Source organism: Octopus sinensis, linkage group LG2, assembly GCF_006345805.1.
Source record: "Octopus sinensis linkage group LG2, ASM634580v1, whole genome shotgun sequence".
NCBI lineage: Eukaryota > Metazoa > Mollusca > Cephalopoda > Octopoda > Octopodidae > Octopus > Octopus sinensis.
In genome coordinates this window covers 19,121,605-19,129,908 of record NC_042998.1, presented here as the reverse complement: position 1 = coordinate 19,129,908, position 8,304 = coordinate 19,121,605, and positions in this window count along the sequence as shown.

The following is an 8,304-nucleotide window of genomic DNA, read 5'->3' as shown; positions in this document are numbered from 1 at the left end:
TAGACAGAATTACCAGTTCCTTGTCGCTATCATATTTTCAACTCATTATATAAACTTTTGGCTTTTACTTATCATCACAGAGGATGCATGGAAAAATCCTAGCATTCATGGATCGTGCGCCACCTTTTCCTGGTCACTTCAATTATTTATCAAAAGTTGACAATTTCCCTCCACCCGTTCCTTAGATATTACTGTTTCAAGTTCTTACCTTAATCCGTTATTTGTTGCAAATATTATTATCCTTGCCTATGATTGTATCGAAATGGCGACTTCTTTGCCAGGTCCAGTGTTTTACGTTTCGATATATACGAGCACTTTCAAACATTTCTTGAACATAACAATGAGCTTAGTTGCTCTTTCTTACAAACACACCTCAGTATTTCGCTCCTCTCCTCTTTCTTTCGTATTACAGGAAAACCTTTCCTTAATCTACCAATTGTTCTGTCTCTTATACACTCTTCTCCTCCTCTTCCCACTCGCTTGTTTTTCTTCTTAAATTCTTCTTACTCCGTTAGATTACACATTATCGTCCCTCTGACTCTATTACCACTTCCCGTTAATTCAGAGCTGCTTCACTCTAACAACAGCTATATCATTTATCCACACCTAACGTCTAATAAAATCTAGATATGTTTGATTGAGCTTGCACGTTTTGAGACATAAGTACGTAACATTCACGTCGAATCACAAGTTGGAATCATAACCGGAAATATGATGTACGGATGGTTTTCATGAGCACAACACTGAAATTCTGCTCGCATATCTCGACAAAACAATCCTATCTTCAGGAGCTACATGAGAAAAAAATTTAGGCCTAAACCTATAGAAGCAACATATTAATATCTGGAGCCATATCTGTGGAAATAAAAGAGTAACGTCGCACATTTGTATATTTCGCAATGAAAAAGAAATTTAAAACTATAGTGATTTAACAGCCTATGGGTATTTTCTACGTTGATAACCGAGTGAAGTAATTTGTCAAGAAAAATTAATGCTGGAAATGCTATTGGTTTGAAGGAGACAAGGCAATCAAAAGTCACCTGAGTCTGAACGAATATAGATTGTAATGTACAAATAGTCTTGTCTTTCTTCTGAGTTTCGCTCTGGATGTTCGCGAACATAATCAGAGATTCCAGTATCGATGTGTGGGAGTTTCTCTCTGGTTCCCTAGTATCTATGTCTCTAAAAACGCTTCAGAATGTGTTACACACAGACAAGACCTAGGGTGATGCAGCTTTGGAGGGACATGCCGTAGCTTTAAATACTGATCGATATCTCTTCATGTTTCGCTCCAGCCTTTTTTCCAGAATTAGACGGATATGGCGTTAGATCACTGCATGTATAATTTCAACAAACCAGGATAATACGCCATACCGTAAGATACATATTGTTTTTTTTTCAACCTCCATTAATCCAGAGTTTTGTCTAAACATAGCTTATTGAGTAGGTACGAGGCCATACAATATGTATTTATATTGATCTGATTTAATCAAAAAATGTGAATGTGCATTTTAATGTTGCTTGAATCTTAATACCTTGCCAAATAAGGAAAGGTTTGGGATGGAAATATATTCAAGGCATGTTTTTTTTTATAATGAATATATAATGTTGCAGCAATGGTTATCGTTGCATTAATTTTAAATCATGTTACTTTGAAAACTAAATATATATTTATGTGTAAGTTTTTATGATACAGATAACTGATTTAAGAGAAAGCTCGAACAAATATCAGTATTCGATACTGCAGTGAAAAATGAGAAAATTGATTCACACAGAATAACATTTGTATTCAAAAGGAACTATACTTTATTGCACAGGAACATACTTTTTATTATTTAAAATTAATCTCTAATTGCAAAGTAATTAGTAAAAATATCATTAGATAACATTTGAAATTATTATCGCGTCTCTATCTGGCACAGACTATTTCATTTTGCTTTTATATTCAACATTACAAGCTATTAATTATTTCACTCGCTGCTTCAAACATTTCCCTATTTATACCGAGCGGTAACTTATCAAGTTTTGCGTGGCATTCGAGGTAGTGTTAGAGCACCACTCGATTGCGATATGCTATAGAAAGGTGCTTAGGTGGTCATATATATATATATATGTGTGTGTGCGTATGCATGTATGTGTGCGTGTTTGTATGTATGTGTGTGTCGTCTATAGGTTCTTTATTGATGCATAATTTTTGGTCACTCAATGATCGACCATACAATTAATTTCTATAAATATACGTACACACACAGACTCACACACACACACACACACACACACACACACTCACACACACATACACACACATACACATATATATATATACATATATATAATAGACATGACAGAAATAAGTAGACACACTTATAATCACTAAAATCTATTTAAATCTGAAATTCAAACTATTTATTAATTGTTATAATATGAATATTTAGTATTTAGTTGACATGTTCTTTTCATTTTCCAAGGCAAGGACCTAAAATTAACTTATCAATGGAAATAGACAACAAAACCAAGGCAAAACTCAGATCATTTAGAATATTTAATTACAGTAAGGTGAATCAAAAATGGAAAAGTAGAAAATAATTAATGTCTTACAGCTGTTAATATATGAACCAATCCCCAAATACTACCCTTGAATGATGCCCGTCTCTTACCTTTTATCTCTATCTATATAATTATTTTTAATTTTAGTCTTAATTTTCGCTCTCATATTTTTTTTATTTCCACTACCTATCCTCCTCCTTTCTTTTCTCTCTTCTATTCACTCACAACCCCCCACCCTCTCACTGATCTATCTGTCTATTATGATTGTTTAGTTCTCTCACATTATAAGCCCACGCGGACCATTTTTCTCACAAGCTTATCACTTAATCTATTCCTTATATTCTGAATTCAGCATTCAAAATACAGCCTAGATTTTGGGATTATACTTAAGGGAGTATACCTTCACGTGAGTAAGGGACCAACTTCCATACCCTTTGGGACAAAATGAGCAGTGAACTTTATTTTCCTGGCTTTATTCTCCTCTCTACTGTTTTATTCTTTTATGCACTGTGAATTCTCTGTCTGGAACTTTCCTACGAACACACCTTGTCTCGAAGGAATACCCAGTGTATGGAGATGATCTTCTCTCACCTGGGATATCCCGGAGGCAGCTGTAAGACATTAATTACTTCTACTTCTCAATTTTTGATTTACCTTACCCAAAATAAATATTCTAAATAACTTGAGATACTCGTTCTTCCTTGCTTTTGTTGTCCATTTCTCTTAACAGATACCTGCCTACTGGGAGGCCTACCATGGATCCCTAGCTCCAGCCTCCGTTGTGTCCTTAGAACCTAACCTATGACCAATTGTGAGCACTTACGCAGCATAACCATTGGTTTAAATAATCAGTGAACGAAACCCCTCATGCTCTTCATATATATACATACATATATATATATATATATTAGAAAAATTGAGGTAATCAGATCAGATGGTTCATATTTGTAGATATTTATTTATATATTACATTTTTTACATATATATCATATCATTCGGATTAGCGCTTGCTCCCATTCTAGTGGGTTTTCAAATCAAATCAGTTGTGGGTAGTTTGAACCTTTTTATAGTTTCGTAGTAGTGGGTGAGGAGGAAGTGAGGCAGAGAGAAAATATGTGTGTATGTGTGTGTGTGTGTGTGTGTGTGTGCGTGTGTGTGTGTGTGTGTGCGCATTTATATCTGAGAGTGAAGAAGTGTTATTTCCGTTGGTCTGCTGGACCCCCTGTGGTTTTATAAGAACTTTGGCTGTCCATTTCAATGTCACTGAGTGTGTGTTGTGCATAGGTTGGCCTGGCAAATGTCATTTGGGGTCACACTTTCTATGATCATTCTGTGGAGGTGTGTGTGTGACGAAATAGGGAAAGTCTTCGAACACGACTTCAGAGAAGACATCAAGAAAAAGTGGAAACGCTACCTCGATGACTGTTTCATCTTTTGGAACAGATCAGAAGAGGACCTACAAACATTCCACAACATCCTCAATACGCTGCACCCATCTATCAATTTCACAATAGATACCAGCCACAACGACTTCCCTTCCTAGACATCAACATCAAAATACACAACTCCATCGTCACAACAGACATCCACTACAAAAAAACTGACACACATCAATACTTAAATTTCCACTCCTGCCACCCATCCACACAAAAAGAAACATCCCATATAGTATGGCACGACGAATATGTATCATAGTAACTGATTCACAAATACGATTAATAAGACTAGATGAACTCAAAGCTTCCTCCTAGAGCAAAAATACCCCCTTAAACTAATAGAAAATGGAATCACAAGAGCATTAAAACTAGACATCACACAACTCAGGACACCCAAAACAAAAAACAAAGAAAACACTATCCCTTTTATAAACACACACAACCCTGGAGTTACCAACATCTTCCAACCATACATTCAAACCTACCAATAGCCTTACAGAGCCCCAAAATGAAAAACATATTAAACAAATATAGCATAAAAAACAGTAGACGACAGGACAAAAACCTAAAAAAACACCTAACAAGAGCGAAATTCTCTTCAGAAACTAAAACGGAATTCTTTGCAAAAGAGTGCGGAGATGGTAGATATGGGACCTGCAGCAACCCCACCTACAAATACATAGAGAGCAACAGAGAGATAAGATTTAAAAATGGTGTCACATTCAAAGTAAATGCAGATATGAACTGCAAGACGCAGAACGTCATATACTGCATAACCTGCCCCACATGCAAGGAGAATTACGTAGGAGAAACTGGTAATTCTTTGTGCCAGCGAGCCAGGATCCACCGACAACATATTCGGCAGGAAGAACTACGCAAAATACCACTAAGCACACACCTAGCTACATGTGGAGAAGGAAAATTTAAGATATTTCCCTTCTACAAGTGTCCGAAGAATGACACCCCCTTCAGGAGGAATATGGAAAAACATTTCATAGCTAAGTTCTCCCCCAAATTAAATGGCTGAAACTTTACTCAACATACATTGAAGGAAAAATCTGTGTGTGTGTATGATGTGTGTATTGCCTGTTATATACATCATATTATATATTATTTATGATTCACTTCCATCTTTACCCTTAATTGTCACTTTAGTTTTAACTTTCCTATGACATACAACTTTCAAGATGGTATAATTTGGTGTTCATTTTGAACCGATAAAAGGGTTTTTTCAAATATTTTATGTATAAGTCTGTGTGTGTGTATATATATGTGTTGGTATAAATATCAACACACAAAAATATTTTTTCTTTCTCCCTTCCTCCCTTATTTTTATTTTTATTTTTATTTTTATTTTTATTTTTATTTTTATTCTTTATATTTTTATTTATTCTTTATTTTTTATTTTATTTTTTTTTTTGTTTTTATTTTATTTTATTTTATTTTTTAATTTTTTAATTTTTTATTTTTATTATTATTATTTTTATTTTCCCTTTTCTCTTTTTGTCTCTCTCCCCTTCTCCAAACACACAGACACACACACACACACATACACACCACACACAAACACACACACCACACAAAAAACACACACAGACACACAGAGACACACCACACACACACACCTCCACAGATGATCATAGAAAGTGTGACCCCAAATGACATTTGCCAGGCCAACCTATGCACAACACACACTCAGTGACATTGAAATGGACAGCCAAAGTTCTTATAAAACCACAGGGTGTCCAGCAGACCAACGGAAATAACACTTCTTCACTCTCAGATATAAATGCGCACACACACACACAACACACGCACACAACACACACACACACACACACACACATACACACATATTTTCTCTCTGCCTCACTTCCTCCTCACCCACTATACGAAACTATAAAAAGGTTCAAACTACCCACAACTGATTTGATTTGAAAAACCACTAGAATGGGAGCAAGCGCTAATCCGAATGATATGATATATATGTAAAAAATGTAATATATAAATAAATATCTACAAATATGAACCATCTGATCTGATTACCTCAATTTTTCTAATATATAATACCTGTACATCATCTCCAAACCTTCCGATATATATATATATATATATATATATTCATGCATTGACTGTACATGTACGAATCTCGATTATTTTAATCTTCTCAGAATCACAAAGGAGAAAGCTGACATGAAGACTACACTTTCAAGTCATCACTGAAACTATACAAATTTGTAAAATTTCCCATAAATTTATCATATAAATTTATATTCGCATGTCTAGACATGCAACTGTATACATGAGAGTAGACACTTAGAACAGAAATCTACACATGGAATTACTTCCGATATTGCGCATATACTTATATAGATGCAAACTTTGCCTGTTGATGTCTTGAGGCTACGAGGAAGGAGTTTTGCCTCTATATTAGAAACCGGATTTTTTCTCCATTGATAAGAAATTTTTAAGTAAAGCTGAAAAATTACATACACACTCTACCAGTGTCACTCTTCCTGAATAAAGCTACTCGTACTCTGCCAAGAATATTTTAAAATAACGGTAACATCAACAATTTATTACATTATATGACATTGTGTTTAAGACACTTTCCAATAATAAAAAAGTAAAACCAAAAGTAAAATATATATATATAATAATATAATATATATAATATATATATATATATGCTACTATATAAAAGAAGATTTGTAGCAGTCTAGCAAAATAATGATCAAAGATGTAGGTAAATATATTGGATGTATTGATTTATTCAATTATTTCCTCGTATTTGCAATTTAGAGAACTGAAATATATTTTAACTGAAAGCGAAATAAATTATGTAACAAATTTATATTTAGTACTGTAGTCATTATATTTTCCTTAATTACATTTTATTAATTTTGCTTTAAAAAGATTTCAGGTTTTAAGAAATATTGATTTACTCGTATGTTCTTATCTTATTAGCATCCAGTTTTTACGTATGTACATATTTATGTCATTTTACGAGATTAAGATAAATAGATTGCTATAATGTTGTATAAGAATAATTAATTTGATATTTATACATTTCATTTAATGTCGTTACTGAACAAGATTTCAGTCACGAATATCATCGTATATATATATATATATATATATATATATATATATTGATAGTAATGGTAAGACACCAAAAGAATGAAAGAGACCTCGAAATTTTATAGAAATAGAGGAATTTCTCTGTAATATAATATGTAGCAATTATACTGTTGCCATAATAAACCTCCGAGTTTCGCATGTCGGGGTGGAAACCCGCATATTTTGATTGCCTCGATAATGGAAGCGATGCCGGGGCATCTCTTCAGTCATATCTGTATACGAAGGATATCTAAAGATATCCAGTTCACAGATATAGACAAGGAACGCCTCAAATTGCAAGGACCGTTCGTCGCTCTAAGTAATCCTTTGAGGTAACCGTAGTAGGGGTTGCAGAATTCCAGGGCATTGCATGCAGAGCAATATTTAATTGAAAATTTGTGCGTTTTCATACCTATCAGGATCAAGCATAAACTTTGGATTTGAAATGTTAGAATATTAAGGTATGTGAAATTAAGGATTATATCACGCTTCACATTCTATAAAATATATCCTTCAAATTTTATATACTTTCTGCTTTGAAGCATAATAGCAAAATCCCATTGTTCGATAATCAAAATTTAAATACTATATCATGTATGTGACATATAAAGCAGAATAATATACTCACTAATATTTATCACAAGTCAATGCAAGCTACGTTATATTTCTCAAAATTATGTTAGATGTGAGCGCATTCAAAGTTCAGATCAAGTACGTCGACAACACCATACTCCACGATAACAAGAGGCAGCAATATTTTATTTCTTCCAATCTTTATAATTTACGAAACGTTACATACAAAACGTCATATATTATACAAATATATAAACACACACACAAACACGCACACTCACACAACCCACAACACACATACATATATGCATACATAGATACATACATGCATATATATGTATATATGTGTATGTATATATATATGTTATATATGCTGGAGCACAGCCTTTTGTCGAGCAAATCGATCCCGGGACTTATTCTTTGTAAGTCCAGTACTTATTCTATCGGTCTCTTGCTGAACCGGTAAGTGACGAGGACGTAAACACACCAGCATCGGTTGTCAAGTGATGTTGGGGAGACAAACACAGACACGCATACATATACACACACATACATAGGCTTCTTCAGTTTCTATCTACCAAATCCATTCACAAGGCATGGGTCGGCCCGGGGGTTAGCAGAAGACACT